Source organism: Neomonachus schauinslandi, chromosome 2 (genome assembly GCF_002201575.2).
Source record: "Neomonachus schauinslandi chromosome 2, ASM220157v2, whole genome shotgun sequence".
Taxonomy (NCBI): domain Eukaryota; kingdom Metazoa; phylum Chordata; class Mammalia; order Carnivora; family Phocidae; genus Neomonachus; species Neomonachus schauinslandi.
Window position 1 is genome coordinate 99,911,679 of NC_058404.1, and position 20,508 is coordinate 99,932,186.

Genomic DNA, 20,508 nt, shown 5'->3' on the forward strand with positions numbered 1-20,508 from the left:
CAATACATTAATAAAAGAAAGAACAAGAACCATATGATCCTCTCAACAGATGCAGAAAAAGCATTTGACAAAGTACAGCATCCTTTCTTGATCAAAACTCTTCAGAGTGTAGGAATAGAGGGTACATACCTCAATATCATAAAAGCCATCTATGAAAAACCCACAGGAAATATCATTCTCAATGGGGAAAAACTGAGAGCTTTCCCCCTAAGGTCAGGAACATGGCAGGGATGTCCACTATTACCACTGCTATTCAACATAGTACTAGAAATCCTAGCCACAGCAGTCAGACAACAAAAAGAAATAAAAGGCATCCAAATTAGCAAAGAAGAAGTTATACTCTCACTGTTTGCAGATGATTTGATACTTTATGTGGAAAACCCAAAGACTCCACCCCAAAACTGCTAGAACTCATACAGAAATTCAGTAAAGTGGCAGGATATAAAATCAATGCACAGAAATTAGTGGAATTCCTATACACCAACAACAATACAGAAGAAAGAAAAATTAAGGTGTCGATCCCATTTACAATTGCACCCAAAACCATAAGATACCTAGGAATAAAACTAACCAAAGAGGCAAAGAATCTGTACTCAGAAAACTATAGAATACTCATGAAAGAAATTGAGGAAGACACTAAGAAATGGAAAAATGTTCCATGCTCATGGATTGGAAGAACAAATATTGTGAAGATGTCAATGCTACCTAGAGCAATCTACACATTCAATGCAATCCCTATCAAAATACCATCCACTTTTTTCAAAGAAATGGAGCAAATAATCTTAAAATTTGTATGGAACCAGAAAAGACCCTGAATGGCCAGAAGAATGTTGAAAAAGAGAAGCAAAGCTGCTGCCATCACAATTCCGGACTTCAAGCTCTATTACAAAGCTGTCATCATCAAGACAGTATGGTACTGGCACAAAAACAGACACATAGATCAATGGAACAGAATAGAGAGCCCAGAAATGGACCCTCAACTCTATGGTCAACTAATCTTCAACAAAGCAGGAAAGAATGTCCCTTGGAAAAAAGACAGTCTCTTCAACAAATGGTGTTGGGAAAATTGGACAGCCACATGCAGAAGACTCAAACTGGACCACTTTCTTACACCATACACAAAAATAGATTCAAAATGGTTGAAAGACCTAAATGTGAGACAGGAGTCCATCAAGATCCTAAAGGAGAACACAGGCAGCAACCTCTTCGACCTCAGCCGCAGCAACTTCTTCCTAGAAACATTGCCAAAGACAAGGGAAGCAAGGGCAAAAATGAACTATTGGGACTTCATCAAGATAAAAAGGTTTTGCAAAGCAAAGGAAACAGTCAACAAAACCAAAAAGACAACCGACAGAATGGGAGAAGATATTTGCAAATGACATATCAGATAAAGGGCTAGTGTCCAAAATCTATAAAGAACTTATCAAACTCAACACCCAAAGAACAAATGATCCAATCAAGAAATGGGCAGAAGACATGAACAGACATTTTTCCAAAGAAGACATCCAAATGGCCAACAGACACATGAAAAAGTGCTCAACATCTCTCGGCATCAGGGAAATCCGAATCAAAACTTCAATGACATACCACTTCACACCAGTCAGAATGGCTAAAATTAACAAGTCAGGAAATGACAGATGTTGGCGAGGATGCGGAGAAAGGGGAACCCTCCTACACTGTTGGTGGGAATGCAAGCTGGTGCAGCCACTCTGGAAAACAGTATGGAGGTTCCTCAAAAAGTTGAAAAGAGAGCTACCATATGACCCAGCAATTGCACTACTGGGTATTTACCCCAAAGATACAAATGTAGGGATCCAAAGGGGTATGTGCTCCCCAACGTTTATAGCAGCAATGTCCACAATAGCCAAACTATGGAAAGAGCCAAGATGCCCATATACAGATGAATGGATAAAGAAGATGTGATATATATACACAATGGAATATTATGCAGCCATCAAGAGGAATGAAATCCTGCCATTTGCAATGACATGGATGGAACTGGAGGGTATTATGCTGAGCGAAATAAGTCAATCAAAGAAAGACATGTATCATATGACCTCACTGATATGAGGAATTCTTAATCTCAGGAAACAAACTGAGGGTTGCTGGAGTGGTGGAGGGTGGGAGGGATGGGGTGGCTGGCTGATAGACTTTGGGGAAGGTATGTACTATGGTGAGTGCTGTGAATTGTGTAAGACTGTTGAATCACAGACCTGTACCTCTGAAACAAATAATACATTATATGTTAAAAAAAAAAGAAGAAGAAGAAGAAGGAGAAGAAGAAGAAGAAGGAGAAGGAGAAGAAGATAGCAGGAAGGGAAGAATGAAGGGAGGGAAATCGGAGGGGGAGACGAACCATGAGAGACTATGGACTCTGAGAAACAAACTGAGGGTTCTAGAGGGGAGGGCGGTGGGGGGAATAGGTTGGCCTGGTGTTGGGTATTAAGGAGGGCACGTACTGCATGGAGTACTGGGTGTTAAAGGCAAACAATGAATCATGGAACACTACATCAAAAACTAATGATGTAATGTATGGTGATTAACACAACATAATAACAAAATAAATAAAAAATAAATTAGAACAGAAATCAATGAAATTGATAAAAGGAAATAAATAGAGAAAATCAATGAGACCAAAATTCGGTTCTTCGAAAAGATCAATAAAATTGATAAGCCTCTAGTCAGTATAACTAAGAAAAGTGAGAGAAAACCAAAATTACTGATAACAGAAATTATAAAGGGGACATCACTACAGATCTCATGGATATTAAAAGAATAATAATGGAATACTATGAACAACTGTTACACCCACAAATTTGAAAGCCTAGGTAAAATGGATCATCCTTGAAAGATATAGTCTGCCAAAACTCACATAAGAAATAGACAATCAAAAGATGTCTGTATCTGTTAAAGAAATTGAACCAATAATTTATAACTTCCAAAAGAGAAAGAACCAGGCCCAGATGGGGTCACTGGTGAATTCTACCAAATAGTTAAGGAAGAAATTTTACCAATTCTCTATAATCCCTTTGAGAAAATAGAAGCAAAAGGAATACTTCCTGACTCATTCTATGAGGACAGCACTGCCCTAATACCAAAAAAAGGACATTATAAGAAAACTACATACCAATATCTCTTATGAACATAGATGTAAAATCCTCAACAAAATATCAGCAAATAGAATCCAAGAATGTATAAAAAGAATTATATATTGTGATTAAGTGGGATTCATCCCAGGTATGCAACACCGATTCAACATTCAAAAATCAATTAATGCAATCCATCACGTCAACAGGCTAAAAATGAAAAATCACATAAGCATATCAATAGAAGCAGGAAAAGCATGTAACAAAACACAACACCCACTCATAAAACTCTCAGTGAACTAGGAACAGAAGGGCATATCCTCAAGTTGATATAAAGAACATCTACAAAAAATCTACAGCTAATATGATATCTAATGGTGAAAAACTAGAAGCCTTCCCACTAAGATCAGGAACAAGGCAAAGATATCCCCTCTTGCCACTCCTTCTCATTATCATCCTGGAAGTCTAGCTAATGCAATAAGACAAGAAGAGGATTAAAGGTATACTGATTGAGAAAGAAGAAGTAAACTGTCTTTGTTCTCAGATGACATGACTGTTTATGTAGAAAGTCTGAAAGAATTGACAAAAATCTCCTGGAACTAATAAGCCACCAGACCAAGGTTGCAGAATACAAAGTTAATATAGTAAAGCCAATCATTTTCTTATATACTAGCATAAAATTTGAAATTTAAAACAAAATACCATTTGCCCAAAAGAAATAAAATACTTAGGTATAAACCTAACAAAAAGGGCTCCTGGGTGGCTCAGTGGGTTAAGCATCTGCCTTCAGCTCAGTGAGTTAAGCATCTGTCTTCGGCTCAGGTCATGATCCCAGGGTCCTGGGATTGAGCCCCACGTCAGGCTCGCTGCTCAGTGGAGAATCTGCTTTGCCCTCTCCTTCTGTCGCTCTCTCACTCTCACTCTTTCTCTCTCTCAAATAAATAAATAAAATCTTTTAAAAAACTAACAAAAGATGTACAAGATCTAAACCCTTAGAGATTAGAAAATATTGTATTGTCCTCTATATATGGCTTTCTGCTACACTGAGAACCTTTAAGAATCATGTAGTAGAGCATCTTCTTCAGGGTATTAGTCCATGTAATGAAGCAATTCATTCCTGTGTATTAATTAAATGGATTCAGTACTCAAGGTGTACAATGACTATGCTGGGAACTGAGGATAAAAGACCAAAAAGAGACAGTTCTGACCTTATTTAATTTGGGGTATTGAAGAGGGAAAAAGAGAGTGAGGAGAAGTCAAAGAGGAGAAAAGTTTAGAGTGGGATTTGGGCTTATATTCCCCTGGTTTGACCTACTTTATATTTTGTATTTCTTTTGGGGTTGGGGTATAAGAAAAGTCACCTAAGCCAGTTTACAATTATTTAAAGGTTTCCTATATGAGGCTCTGTTATAGCCAGATGGAACATGAGAGCCAAACCTTGGAGTCACCCCTCTAATGCAGTTTCTTTCCTAAGTAGCACCTGAAAAGAGCAAATGTGTTGGCCCAGAATCTATACCATAGGGTGTAGGAATCAAACCAGAGATCACTAAGACAGGAAAAGTGCTTATCTTCCAATAGAAGCACACTTCAAAGGATTAGGCACATACTTCAAAGAGTGTTTACCCTCCTGTCTCTTGGATGCCTTGGTCTAGTAGCCAGTACTAACACCCCATTAGCACCTCATTAGCCTGGGCTCAAGAATGCTGGAAAATAGTCCTGGACCTAGGAAGCCTCCCTAGACTGACACTAAAAGATTCCTCCATTTTTCTTAGCACTTTTATAAATGCTCCAATAGTCATCCAACCCCCAAAATAATACATGTCTCAGTTCTAGAGTTGCTGTCAGCTACTCATATGTACCAAAGTAGGGCAAATTTTAACATCCAGTATCATATATGCAAATCTTCCTTTAAAAATACCTCCCAAAATAGGCATCAGGTCCAGGAACACTTTGGCAACGTGGGTCTCCAAAATCCTTACCTAATAATGAAATATGCCCTCAATGTCAGATTTTTACAATAACTTGGTCTTTTCTGCTTTCTGTATATTCCAATTCTGGCTGTCTGTAGACCATTTAACCCAACAATTCACAGTACAACATCTGGGATGTTGCAGACACCAAAATTCTCATACAGCAATTCAAAACATTCTTTTTTCACAAAAAGCAAAATCATCTCCCTGAAGATTCTATTATTAGCACATGGAATCTGCTTCCACAGCATCCTGTAAGAGAACTGGACCCCCCTCTATAAATTTTCCCAGATGCATTCCACATAGTGCGCATCAGACTGAACAGCCAAACACACCAACCTAACATAAACTGTACAGTTGCCAGATAACTAACGTTTTCAGAAACTTTGTAAGTGTTATTTGAAAGTGAAAGAAGGATCAAGAATCCTAACTTACTAAGAGGGAACAAGAGTGAGACCTCTTGATGCTATTTTGTTCAAAAGCACAGTATAGCACTTACTCTCTATTCGTAGCTAAAAAGAAAACTGGAAATATATGATGAAAATGAAATGACTATTACCCCCTTTAAATTAATGGGCATTTCTGATGAAACTGGGTCAGTGCACTTCACATCTCATGAGCTGGTTGAAAGGTTAAGTTTTCCATGGGATATCAAGTTGTGATTCCACTTGGGAATTCCAACTATTAAAAAATGAGAGAAAAGAATCTTATTTGATATGCTATCTTGTGAAAACACATTGGTAAAACAAATGTCTTGTCTGGGGATCATTTTGTATGACCTAAAATTATCAAATCACTATGATGCACAGTTGAAATTATAAGATGCTGTATGTCAATTATACTTTAATAAAAAATGCTCCATTCACAAATCTATACATATTTTTACTCTAATGGACACATATACATTGTTCTGAACCTTCCTTTTTTATTTGAATATTATATTTCAAGATATTTCTGTAACCACATAAGGATAGCTATACATTTTTCTTTTAATGGCTACATATTATTTCTCTATCATTTAACTTTACTTGGGGTTATTTCCAGTTTAGTAAGCTAGGTGTGAAATTTCCTTTTTTTTTTTGTTTTTTCAGAATCTGGTTTCAGTGTAGTTTCGCAAAAATAAAATGGAAGGCTTTCTCTACTCCAATTTCAGAAAAGATTCACGTTTAAAGTACCATGAGCCTTGACCTTTTTCATAGGGACAACACTTTAATAATTTTTTTAAATAATTTTCTTCCTTGTAATTGTTCAGTTTGAGTTTCCCTGTCATCTGTTATCAATTTTGGTCATATGTACTTTCCTAGAGAATCATCCATGTATTCAGATTTTTAAATATTTGTGAAAAAAAAAACATAAACATTTCTTATAATTTCCTTTGTATCTGGTTATTTTTCCTTTGGTTTCTAATTTTTTTTTTAAAGATTTTATTTATTTATCTGAGACAGAGAGAATGAGAGACAGAGAGCACATGAGAGGGGGGAGGGCCAGAGGGAAAAGCAGGCTCCCTGCCGAGCAGGGAGCCCGATGCTGGACTCCATCCAGGGACTCCAGGATCATGACCTGAACCGAAGGCAGTCGCTTAACCAACTGAGCCACCCAGGCGCCCCATGGTTTCTAATTTTGTGTGTTTGCATCATCTCCTTTTTCTCTTTAATGAGGTTAACTAGTGATTTATCTGTGTTGTTGGGAGACTGATTTGTGTATTAGCTCTACTATCTTTCTGTATTCTAATTTCTTAATATTTGTTGTAATTTTTATTAAACTTCTACTTCCTCTTTCTTAAAAAATAGTTTTGCTGGGGTTTTTTTTCCCTTAACTTATTCTTTAAAAGATCATGTCATTTGTGCTTAAAGCCATGAATCTTCTCCTGAGCATGACTTCAGCTTTAGAACCTAAATTCTTGTATATAGTGTTTTATTATTGTTATTTTCTACATGCTCTGTAACTTCAGTTCTGAATTTTCTCTTGAGCCTAAAACTTATTTGAGAATTGTCTTTCTTGTTGTTGTTGCTTTTGATTCTAGATGGTTGGGATTTTATTTTATTTCTGTAATAAATTTCTAGTTTCAGTGTATTGTGATCTATGACTACATTATGCCTTCTTTTTCTAGTTTGCACAATTTATTGAGGTTTTCTTTGTGCCCCAACATAAGTTTATTTTTAATATTCAAAGACCATTAGAAATGAGACCATGTTCTCTGATTTCAAGTCAAGGAAAATGTGTGTGTGTGTGTGTGTGTGTGTGTGTGTGTGTATAGTTTAGATTTCATCATCATGTGTCTTTTTAAAGAAAGACGCATGGGTATTCTGTTCCCTGCATTCTTTCATGTCTGAGGTGATCTGTCTGTGTCCTATAGACTCAAACAGCTCCGCTGAGTCTAAACTTCTCAGACTGTCTGACAATACTTTCCTCCCTCCACAAATTTCCCTTCTTGGATTTATTGTTTCCCTTCTGTGACATTTCATTTCACAAAAGTAATATTGTCTTTAATCTACTTGATAATGTGGAGAATTATATGTTTGAAATGGTTTTTTCTACTTGTGGGCATAATTCCTACTCTGATGTGAATTAGTCATCTGTCTTACATCGTAAAAATAATAATAATAACTTGAGGACTCTCTACTTGCCACTTCACATGGATTAGCTCCTATTCCTCTTTCTTTTGTGTTCAATATCTGTGTATAGATCCCATGTTCACTCTTTCCAGAAAATGACATCCTTGAATGAAGAGAGTTCTTTCAGGACCAATTGAGACTGGTGTGAGAGGAGCCAAGGAGAAAACTGGGACGGCAAGTACCTTGAATTCAAACATATTGTCTCAAAGTACTTTCTCAATAATTTTCAGGCCCAGGTATGTCTCCAGTTACAATGTTCCCTGCATTTAAGTTGCTATACCTCCATTTTTCTGTCCCCGTGCCCAACACGGAGTTAGGGGGCTATCTTGCTGGGGCATTGCAAAGCACCTGTGGGCGTCCATAACTCCCTAACAAACTATCCTAAAAATAATGTATGCATTTTTACATCCACATACATTTTTACATATCTGCATTTTACATACACATAATAAGTGTACTATGAGTTTCACTGATATAAAGGATGTATAGAGCACAATTTACAAAATATTCACAAAAAGATAATTATAAAAGTCTATAGCCAATTGATTCTCCCAGAACACTTTTATTGAGTTTTGCCAAATTTGTACCCAGCCTATAGTTGTGACCGACAAGCAAATGTGGCTCTGACACAAAAGTTGGATGATATTTGCAGTTAGTTAATAAGTAAGATGAAAGTGAAGCAGCGAAGACGCACATCTGGGAGCTTCACGCTCTCAATGGTGACTTGAGCAGCTTAGTCACTGAACCAAATAATAGATTCAAACACTAAAAGGATACTTCCTCAAGTTTTTGTGCTGCAGATGTGACACTGTTCATTTGAATCAGCATTATTAATGTTTTCTCTATCACTTTAAGTCCAAATAATAAACAAACAATAAGTGAAGTGCTAATCTCCAGCATTTGCAGGTTTTCATGGTATGATATTCCCACGATGGCTGATTTCAAACCACCAATGTGACATCACTGATCACAGGATTGGGAGGAAATGCATGGAAGGGCACTTTCATATAATATTTTCACCAATCAAATGCAATCGATGTAAACACCTCAAGGACATAGGTAGTTAGAAAATATGGTAATTAAGGAGTCATGAGTTTTGAGTACTTATTACCTTTGTTTTTAACATTACTGTAAGTTTATAATTTAATGACTGTGTTTAACGATCAACTTGCAAAATTTCAAAAATTTACAAATTGGCTCTAGGCAGCGGACCATGAGCTGGCTCCTACATACCATGATAGTCTTCAGCTGCTGCGATTCCCCAACAAATCCGTTTGCCTTCTAACATCTTCCCTCTTCCTAGTGATCAGCCTGCTTGTGAGAAAAAGGGATATCTGAGTCAGTCTGGGTACACAGCCTGACCCTGCTCCTCCCCGGCCATGTAAACCTGAATTTGACGACCTTCCAGCAGCAAATCCAAACCCCCAGACCCTGTCATTCCTGAAAGAGATCCTTGGCTTGGGCTTTTCAGGACCTAGCACCCAACTTGTAAAGCATGCCAGTCATTATCAGGGGTCAGAGAGGTATGTGCCAGCAGACCAAGGTCCTGTCAGTTTGGTCCTAATGTCACTGTTTCTCGCAGCTATACTTGGCAGGCCTGGCTTGCGTGTGCCCAGTTTCCTTTAAGATGGCCTTTCTTACTTGTTTTACACCATTGTTATTTTGTATTATTTCAAGGAGTAAACTGGGATGAAAACACATGTCCTCTGTCATCTTTTGCCAAAAGTCTGCATTTGGTCTTTAAATGTAAACATTTTCACTTGAGAGTCAGGTTCCTCTTTATAAGCAATGCCCTTGAGATACATAATCTAAAAGAGGTACCCTACGAAAATTAAGTATGTCAGTATCAAAATAAATGTACCCCACAAAAGAAAGTGCTGAGCATATAGAGAATGATTACAAGGGTGGGGAAAAAACAAACAAAAAAAAGTCTATATGTTAGGACATTTGCCAATCGTATACAAATCTTTAAAGAACCAGATCTTTTTAATCCCCAGCTGAAATGCATTACACACATCGTTTAACGATAAGAAAGGAGGAACTATCTACATGTGTTTCCCATATAAATGGAAGAGACAATTTTTGAGGAGGGGAAACAAGGACATTGACTCACAATCAAGTCATTCCAAAGTGGTGGAGTCTGTGGTATTTATTCTCTGTGTGTGGAACATTTACAATTTAAAAAAAAAAAAAAAAGATAGCCCACATCATTCCCACAAAGTCTATTTGCTGAAAGGAAGCATGTCACTGGACTGAAGAGCTCCAGAAGAAAAACAGAGGTATGTGATTAACATTCTCAGTGTTTCTTTCTTTTTTAAATAGAGATTTGTTTCAGAACATTTTGAGATATATCCTAATATTTAACATGGGAATACTGCCCATTTGGGTGTATATTTGTTCTTCAAAATTTGCCTCCAAATGAGAGAAGAAGAAAAAAAACAATATGACCTAGAGCAAGATAGAAAAATTTGTTTCTGGGAAGGACGTGAAAAGATCCGGGAGACGGCAACACAGCACTCAATGTGAAGCTACTTATCAGGCCAAAAGTCGGCTATCTTCCCATAGGAAGGTGTAGGAGGGGAGCCCCGGCAAATCTTATCTTCGAAGGGAGATAGATGGTCCCTAGAGGAACAACGACTCCATCAAGTTTTCACTGAAGAGTTTCCAGATAAATAATGTCTTTCCACAAATAATTTGCTCTCGAAAGGCAGCACCCAGACATGGGAAGCAGAAGGAATGGCTAAGGGCTGTGGAATGTTCTGAACATGAACAGTAAAGAATGTCCGTCTTTGTAATTGAGAAATGAGATCACTTTGAAAAAAAGAAATGTCTAGAACCAGGGCTATTGCACAAGGAAGGCACGTTTTTGGAGCCTCAGAAAAATGCATTCTCAAGATTAATCTTTACATCTGTTTCCAGAGGCTTCATTCAAAAGTCGACACTTTTGTACAAAGAACAGTCTAGCGCTGTGACAAGCAAGCCACGTTGCCAGCAATGTCCTAGCGACTCATAAATCTGCGGGACATAGTGCATATAGAGTGCAACCACCCTCGCTACACCCCTGCAACCTCTCCTTGCCCCCGAAATTTGGAGGCTTGGAGTAAAAAGAGAAAATAAAAGCAATATAGAGTGTGAGAAGAAAGTAGCCTAATATATAAAATGAAAGACAAAGGCAGACTGGATTATGCCAGCGAGCCATCTGCACGGCTGAAGGCTTCTTCCAGCAAAAAAGGCTCCACTGTTCCTGAATCAATTGCTTCCTATTCACAGGCTCACTGTATAGGGCTAAATTCAAAATGGCTCTCGGGAACTTCTTGCCAATCCTGTGGTCTGATTTTAGGCTCTCTTTTTCTCTTGCTTTTTAAGACCCGAGGATGTAAGTACGTATCAGTGCTGTAACCTTGCCAGCATTCACTGGAATGAGTCAAAAGGACCTGGCATTAAATCACAGGGATTCGAGCTGCTAATAAATACAGCAGGCCCCATCCATTGTTGATTAATTCTGACTGAAATCTAAACACCAAACAACAAACACTCTTCTGAACTGCACTGGTACCCATTAGTTTGATGTGTTTATTAGACAGGGCTGTGTTCTTTCAAGTTTATTAACAACAGATTAAAAAAACTGCAAACAAATCTAGGTTTCTTTTTATGATTTAAAAGTGTGGGTACCATTTGCTAATGTTTTTAGGGTTTGACGGCAAATCCAAACAAAGCTAAAACATACCATCATGTCAAATTAAGATCCCGGTACAAAGAATGAATAGTTATTGTCAATGCGCAGCTCCCGTTATTCAAGTAATCAAAATTTCTACTTAAATTTATAACTTTAAGAGTTGTCATTTTTTTTATTTTTTTATTTTTTTTTATTTTTTATTTTTTTTTTAAAGATTTATTTATTTATTTGACAGAGAGAGACACAGCGAGAGAGGGAACACAAGCAGGGGGAGTGGGAGAGGGAGAAGCAGGCTTCCCGCTGAGCAGGGAGCCCCATGCGGGGCTCGATCCCAGGACCCTGGGACCATGACCCGAGCCGAAGGCAGATGCTTAACAACTGAGCCACCCAGGCGCCCCGGGAGTTGTCATTTTTTTTAAATCCATCTCTGAATAGAGATTTAAGGAGTATCATAGGATGAGATGTAAAATCTCTGCAAGTGATATAATCTATTGCATACTTTTAAAGATTATAGAAGATATTTCATGGTATTTGATTATAGTTATCAGATAGCAGACTTCCTAGAGGTTAATTCTAAATTGCACCAACTAACACGTAGCCGTGAATGTGCTGTATATTATTTATTAACAGTGCTTAAAAGTGAAAAAAAATTACAAGCAAATATTCAGTGTGCAAAGATAATCAATGGTGCCTCAGTATCAAGAATTCAAGAGATCAAAGACCACAAGTACAGATTTTCAAACTTTTAATATTAACTCTGGCTAGTAAAGCCTGGGTAAATCCTTGAAAATGTCCAAGGTATAGACTTTAAACAACCTGGTAGAAGACACTGAAATCCCAGAGAGTCTCAAAAAGCCCCAATTACTGCTATTTCAGGTTCATCAGTGGGAGCAAAGATATAGAGACATATAAGCCATATTTATAGCCCAGGAAAATTTCCATAAAGTATATTTACCTTAACTTAAGCTGTCTAAAGACTATAAATAGATTTTACTGGCTTAAAGACTCTCTCTCTCTCTCTATATATATATGTATATAGAGATCTCTCTCTTTCTCTCTCTCTCTCTCTCTCTCTATCCTGTTAATAGTTTCTGCAAACCATGTAATTTTAAATAACTCTTTAAGTAATGTGTGAAGGGGGGAATAATTTTCAAGTTTTGACTAAACAGAAAATTTCTCATCAAATCTAGAGCCTTGGGAGAGCCATCATATCCTAAGGTCATGTGAGGCAACATCTTGATTTGAAAAGCCTTCCATAAGTGCATCTGCTATTGCATTCACAAAATATTTCAACCCAAATCTGTCACTGCCATATCTGGATTCTCCCCAGAGCTTCCCAGACCACCAGAGCTCAGCTCAGCAACTCCAAAATTAAATCATTACCTCTTTTAATCCTAAATCATGTCCTCTTAATTTTTACAGCATGTAAACTACTAAGCTCTTATTCTCTGCTTTTTTTTTCATGAATGCATAAAAACCATGATAGTGAAGGTCGGAAGACAACTATAACAGATCATAAAATTGATTGGTCTATTCAACCCAAAGGTTACTGTTATTACGGTGGTACTGGTGGTGATTATGATTATGTGAGTCAAGAGTAATGTTTGATTTTATGACATGTGTAAACAAATCCTTTTTACCAAAAGAAAGCATTATAAACACTTCAAAGATCATATGGTATGAAAAATATTGCTTTGTGTCTAAAATGGTAAAGATCCAAGCACCTCATTAAAAAAAATGCCATGAATGTTTCATCTAGTATATGCCTCCATGACTAATTGGTTGATAATCAATTGAATAGAGAGAAGAAAAGATGAGGGAAGAGGTGTAAAGAAGAGGGAAGGGGAGGGGTGAAGCAGGGAGAGGAACAAGGAAAGGAGAAGCATTTATTGAAGCATAACATAAATCAGACAATATTTTCAATCAATGATAGGTAATCATGAAAACTGAAAGAATAAAAAGACAAATGACACCAATTACCAACGGTTAATGACTAAATATTCTGCCTCTATCAATCAGAAAGTTAGCACTTTATAAAACTAAACTTCGCAGTGTCAATTTTTGGACAAATACATCAATACAATTAGTGTCTTATCTTTCAAGATAATGCAGATAAATGCAGAAAATGGGGAATTCTATGAAAAATTCATCTAGTTTTTTTTTAATCCAATTTGAAGCAAAATTCCTCTATCCAAAAAGTAAATGGTATTTTGGGTTGGCATCTTAGGCCCTTAATTATGTAGCCCTACACAGCATTTCCAGATTGATTTCCTATGGTGCCCTGATTTTGCATTCATGTGGTTTTGTTCCTGTCCTTTGTTTTATGTACAGTGTTCTCCCTTCTATACCCATCGTCAATTCTCCAAAGTCTCCCTCAAAGGCAGCAGAGTTAATGAAAAAAATATAAGCTCTGAGACAGATAACCTGATCCAGAAGAAATCTAGATAAAGGAAGGGTGAACAATAATTACATAAATTAGAATATCTTAAAATTGTAAATTTATGTACAGCTTCCTCCAAAAATTGCACCACGAGCAGGATTATTATCGATCTTTATATTCAGTCAAAAATAAGCCTTCTTGGGGCGCCTGGGTGGCTCAGTCGGTTAAGTGTCTGCCTTCGGCTCAGGTCATGGTCCCGGAGTTCTGGGATCGAGCCCCGCATCAGGCTCCCTGCTCAGAGGGGAGACTTGCTTCTCCCTCTCCCTCTGCCCCTCCCTCTGCCCCTCCCCCTGCTCCTTCTCTCTCTCCCTCCCTCTCTCTCTCTCAAATAAATAAATAAAATATTTTTTTAAAAAGCCTTCTTTTAGACCTATTAATTATTTATTGAGTTCCTACCATATTCTGAGTACTATGCCCCCAACATCAAGGTGTTATAACTGCCACCCTTTCCTGATCCCCAGGTGTGTTCTAAACTACCCCTTTGAACCACTCTGACACTTAACACATTCTGCCTTTTTTGGTGTTTGGGTTTTGTTGTTTGCTTGCTTGTTGTTATTTACTTTTCATGTCCCACTATGTTAAAAAGCCCTCAAAAGCAAGGTATTTGTCTTTAGAGGTCCCAAATGTCCAGCCCCTGGCACATAGAGAATGCATGGTGATCACTCGTTGAGTTAAGACACAAAGCTGAGGGGTGCCTGGGTGGCTTAGTCGGTGAGGCATCCAACTCTTGGTTTCAGCTCAGGTCATGATCTCACAGCAGTCATGGGATCGAGCCCATGTCCAGCTCTCAGCTCAGTGTGGAGTCTGCTTCAGATTCTCTCCCCACTCCTTCCCACTCTCCCTCTCTTTCTCTCTCAAATAAATAAATAAAATATTTTTAAAAAAAAAGATACAAAGCTGACTTTTAGAGAATGAGATTCAGAATAAAAAATCCACTTTAGCACCATGAGCAGATAGTTAAAGCCCAAATCACAAAACATGGGAAAGGATTTCCGAAAGCAATGGGGGTGCAACAAGTTAAAATGAGGAGAACCTGCGAAAAGGACTCTAGAGGTACTTAAAGAGCCAGGAAAGTAGTCTTCTCGGAGGCAAGGAGCACACTGCAGTACAAAACCTAAATCCCATTTTTGCAAGCGTGTGTTCTGCCTGGTCTCGGGAATTTCCCTGTGCCTGGTTCCAAAAAGCAAAGGAGAAGGGGACCAATGGGAAGCCACACAAACAGGCCATATTTGCAGAAAGTAGCGAAGGAAGAAGGAAAACTGCACTGGAAAGAAACAGACACATACCCAAGGGTCCTCCCCAAATAGCTGCCCATCTCCATAAGAAAAGTAAAGGCTAATCAAAAGCCTGAGCTATAATACAGATTCCAATTATCCTAGAACCAGCCCTGACCACTGCCCTGTGTGAGCCTCTTACAGAGAGCTCACCCCAGAACAATTCACCTCATCCAAAGACAGGTTATCAGAAAAGAACATGCACAACATCAACTCAAAAATACTTCACAGAAAAGGAGGAAAGGAGCAGAAAATACAAATTACAAACACAGACCGGTTTCCAGGAAAATTTGTCACTGAGGAGACAAGTAGCATGACTAGACATTTTCACCATTAATTTGAAAACCTCAAGGCAGTAAGAGCTTCTGTTATGCTAGAGTGCAAAGCCATAGATATGAAATGCAAGAACCCAAGGAACAGTGAAACTACTGGAGAAAATGCAACATGAACCTACAGCTCAAGGAAGGAATGGAGGAAAAAATGAGATTATTGCAGAATGAAGAGATCAACAGGATTAGGAAAGAAAATGATACATAAGGAAAGTAGTGAAAAGAAATTTTTCAGATCCCAAGGAAGAAAACTAAAATAATGGAACCACAGATACTGTTAAATATAATTCAAGAAACCTTTCTGAAATGAAAGAGAATTTGAATCTACATGCTAAGGAGTACAATGTGTCCCAAGAAAAACTGGCTCATAACTATCAACAAGTAGATAGTAACTAATAAAATTTAAAGAAAAAAAAAGTAGGCATTGGTAATTCAGGCAAAAATACCAAGTGACTTATAACAGAAAAATTCAATCTGGCATACTTTGCAAAAGCAAGATAGAGCTAAACAATAGTGAAGCCCATTTATAGTAGAAGATAGTGAAGATGTAGCTATACCACATCTAGAAGACAGAGTAGCTACATCCAGAAAATCATCAAGGAAAGAAAGTGAGCCTATGATTTTTCATTCAAACTATCAATCAAGTATAAAGACAACAGACTATCCTGCACATGCAAAAAATCAGGAAATATTCCTCAAGATTATCTAGCCCCCTTTTCATTAAAGGAGACTCTGGACAAAGTGGTTCAGGGCAGATTGTTTCAGGTATGGAAATGAATAAGGAGCCGTGAGTTTGAATTTGAATTGTGGTGAAGTATAGTGAACCAGTCCCTGTCTGCCAGACCTAAGATACATGCAGTTATATAAACCAAATTGGACTTCAGTATACAGTAGTTCATCTATTCCAATACTGTAGGGTCCAGGATCAAATAACCACTGCCAAAGATCCCTGCAGATCAAACCATCCCATGAACTCTTTCCAACCTTGTTGCCAAGTTTGGTAACTATCCTGCCTGATGGCCCTGATTCCTTCACACATTCCTCCTTGAAATCAGGTGGACCATTTCAGTAGCACTATCTCATGCCTTACTTCCTGGATGGCAACCACTACAGAGCTGTTGCTGCCACTGCCCCAATGATGGGCCCTCACTGCCCTATTTCTCAAAGCCTGGTAAAGAGAGTATATTCCGGGCCCTTTAGGATATACAGTGAAGAAGTGAGTGAGTGGGTCATATATGATAAATCCACTCCTAAATTTTTGGATCCCTTCATCAGTTGTTACCAAGGATTTTCTGGCATCTTGACTTCATTTAGTTTAGAAGGACACTCAGGTTTCAAGCCAACTAACTAAGACAGTTTGAACCAGCCCCCAAATTCTCAAGCTTGCCTTGCATTCAGAATGTCTAGTAAGTGAACCCATATCAGTGCAATGAGCCTGAAAATTAGGTGCTTCCCTTTCTGTTCTAGCATCATTATATTCTGTCACATGCCTTTTCCCCCAGATTTCCTCTGACATATATTACCTAAATTTTGGAATGATTTTGTTACATAAATATCTCATTCCTGGTCATATCTGTACTTGTCTCCCTAAGTCATATTGGGATTTGTAGGTATAAAGAGACCAAGGGGTGATAGAGGTAGAGTATGTGGGGACCAGACAACCCTTCATGAGCTACCTGCCTCAAATGAGGCACCACTAGCCTTACCAGACAGGTAAGGAGGAATGCCACTGCTCGTTAGGGCAGCACAGACTGATGTGGTGATTCAAGGCATTAAGATTCACTCCAATCTACGCCAAAGGCCGTATTTCAAGTCTCAGGCTTCACTTTTACCTATTAATAGCTTATGTTCTTATAAGAGATCTGGCAAGAATATGAAGTCCTCTCCTATTGGAACCCCCAGGCTCATATTCCTTTTCTCAGCTACGCTAGCCTTTCAACTACAAGATAACAGATTTATTTAGAGCAGTCAAAGAAGATCCCTAGACCCAGGTTCTTGAGCTAAGTATTTAGAAACGAGAGCTTGCCACTGTTTTCTTCAACATTCTCTAGCACAGCCAGAGGCAACTATCCTACCTCATCTTGAATTTTTCATTAGTATCCCAATGATTTAACATAATAATAGATACTTGGTCAGACAAAACACACATTTAATATAATACCTAGTTTGAGGATATCACAATGATATTTTAAGTAGCTTTTTTGCCACTATATGCTATGAACTACTAGTATTTCATTTTCCAATGGCAACCAGATAGTAAATGCATTCAAATCCAGCCAGGTCAGATAACAAATACCAATTTCTTGTCTTTAAAGGCCTAATGCCATAACCCCACTCTTACTATTAAATATTGTATCCATGGAGGTTCAACCCAAGAAACAAAAAATGTTCCAGTTATTGTAACAATAAAATACTTAATTCAGGGAATGAGCTGCTTTTGAAATCATTGGAATGTCTAAAACATCAGGAGTTAGGAGTCTGCCTCTGGAAATATTGAATTCAAAAACATATCACAGTGGCTGTACTCTAGAAATCAGAAAGCCTCAGCAGCTGCATCTCAATAACTCATAAAATGGGTGATCAAACACTAGGACACTGAATGCAGCTCCACAACTATTGCAGCTTCAACCTTTAAGTTACACAGGTCAAAGAGAGTTTCAGTAGGCTGCCCAACGACTTCAATCTCAGAAACCAGTAGACCCACCAAAATCGATTCCAGCCTCTTAAAATTCCTCCTGGCATTCATGTCTCCATGACCTTGATTGCCATTAGAGGTAGCAAAATGACTTCTGCCTCACTTCCTCTCTTCCAAATATCACAAAAGTGCATCTAATTGGCAAAATCTGGTTGGCATCGAGAATCCTATTGGGCAAAATTCCAGAGGCAGAGCAGACTCCCTGGAGACCACATGTCAAAGGTATGCTAAAAGATAGAGCCTGGGTCATGATAAGCCATAAGACAGCCTGAGGGTTTTTCACCCTGTATGACAGACAGGCCAAATGTGAACCCCATTGCTTTCTGCAGTCTCTGCAACCTTACCACCACTACCACCCACCACCATTTACCTAATTCACACCCACCTCTGACCACCACTTGGTCTTTTAATTTCTTACTTCAACCTCTTATAGGAAAAGGCATATTCTGAGCATATTTACCACACTATTCAATCACTCATTCCATTAGTTTAGCCCAGATTATGCCAATAAAATAGTGATCAGAAATGTAACCAAAGCCAGCCAGTACTGACAAATTTTGGCATAAACCTAACTAAGGTCCAGTTTAGGATTCTGAAAATATGAAGCCATTACCAAATAGTGGAAGAAGATGTAAGAGGAGCCTATGTCTATGAGCGAATGGCCTATTTATCTCAGACATAAAAATAGGGGGTCATTAGTAATGTTAATATAACATGGATTCTCGTACTTGTGTGAGTTCCAAGCTCCAAGGTATATATCTAAAGATCTTCACACCTCCACAGGACTTAAGAAAAAGGAAGGATTTTAACAATCATCTCGTCCAAGCTTTACCCAAGTAAACCTAGGGTACTATATAATATCTCGATATAGTATCATCTTGATGAAAACAGTCCAGCAATCAAAATTTCAAAATGCTTTATTTATTTATTCAACCTCTTAAAGAAATATCAAAAGGAAAACTGTATTCTTTTTTTTTAAATTTTATTATGTTATGTTAGTCACCATACAATACATCATTGGTTTTTGATGTAGTGATCCACGATCCATTGTTTGCGTATAACACCCAGTGCTCCATGCAGTACGCGCCCTCCTTAATACCCATCACCGGGCTAACCAATCCCCCCTCCCCGCTCCCCTCTAAAACCCTGTTTGTTTCTCAGGTCCATAGTCTCTCATGGTTCATCTCTCCCTCCAATTCCCCCCCATTTCTCCCTTCCTTCTCCTAATGTCCTCCATGCTATTCCTTATGTTCCACAAATAAGTGAAACCATATGATAATTGACTTTCTCTGCTTGACTTATTTCACTTGCATAATCTCCTCCAGTCCCATCCATGTTGATGTAAAAGTTGGGTATTCATCCTTTCTGATGGCTGAGTAATATTCCATTGTATATATTAACCACTTCTTCTTTATCCATTCATCTGTTGAAGGGCATCTCGGCTCTTTCCACAGTTTGGCTATTGCGGACATTGCTGCTATGAACATTGGGGTGCATATGGCCCTTCTTTTCACTACATCTGTGTCTTTGGGGTAAATACCCAGTAGTGCAATTGCTGGGTCATAGGGTAGCTCTATTTTTAAATTTTTGAGGAAACTCCACACTGTTTTCCAAAGTGGCTGTACCAACTTGCATTCCCACCAACAGTGTAAGAGGGTTCCCCTTTCTCCACAACCTCTCCAACATTTATTGTTTCTTTCCCTGTCCATTTTGGCCATTCTAACTGGTGTAAGGTGGTATCTCAGTGTGGTTTTGATTTGGATTTCCCTGATGGCTAATGATGATGAACATTTTTTCTTTTTTTTTTTTTTTAAAGATTTTATTTATTTATTTGACAGAGAGAGACACAGCGAGAGAGGGAACACAAGCAGGGGAAGTGGGAGAGGGAGAAGCAGGCTTCCCGCCAAGCAGGGAGCCCGATGCGGGGCTCGATCCCAGCACGCTGGGACCATGACCTGAGCTGAAGGCAGACGCTTAATGACTGAGCCACCCAGGCGCCCCGACGATGAACATTTTTTCATGTGTCGGTTAGCCATTTGTATGTCTTCTTCAGAGAAGTGTCTTCTCATATCTTCTGCCCACTTTTTGACTTGATTATTTGTTTTTTGGGTGTTGAGTTTGAGAGGTTCTTTATAGATCTTGGATACCAGCCCTTTATCTGTAGTGTCATTTGCAAGTATCTTCTCCCATTCTGTGGGTTGCCTCTTTGTTTTGTTGACTGTTTCCTTTGCTGTACAGAAGCTTTTTATCTTGATGAAGTCCCAAAAGTTCATTTTTGCTTTTGTTTCACTAGCTTTTGGAGATGTATCTTGAAAGAAGTTGCTGTGGGCGATGTCAAAGAGGTTACTGTCTATGTTCTCCTTCAGGATTTTGATGGATTCCTGTCTCACATTGAGGTCTTTCATCCACTTTCAGTTTATCTT

The 20,508-nt window shown here is 38.4% G+C and overlaps 1 long non-coding RNA gene across 1 annotated transcript in view; it reads right to left on the reverse strand.

Annotated features, from left to right (window-relative positions):
• The window catches only part of LOC110573023, a 180,136-nt gene that overhangs the window by 70,840 nt on the left and 88,788 nt on the right, over positions 1-20,508 (reverse strand). The window contains exon 2 of the long non-coding RNA XR_002479892.1: positions 8,905-8,982. This is a non-coding gene — a long non-coding RNA (uncharacterized LOC110573023). The remainder of the gene's footprint in view (positions 1-8,904; positions 8,983-20,508) is intronic.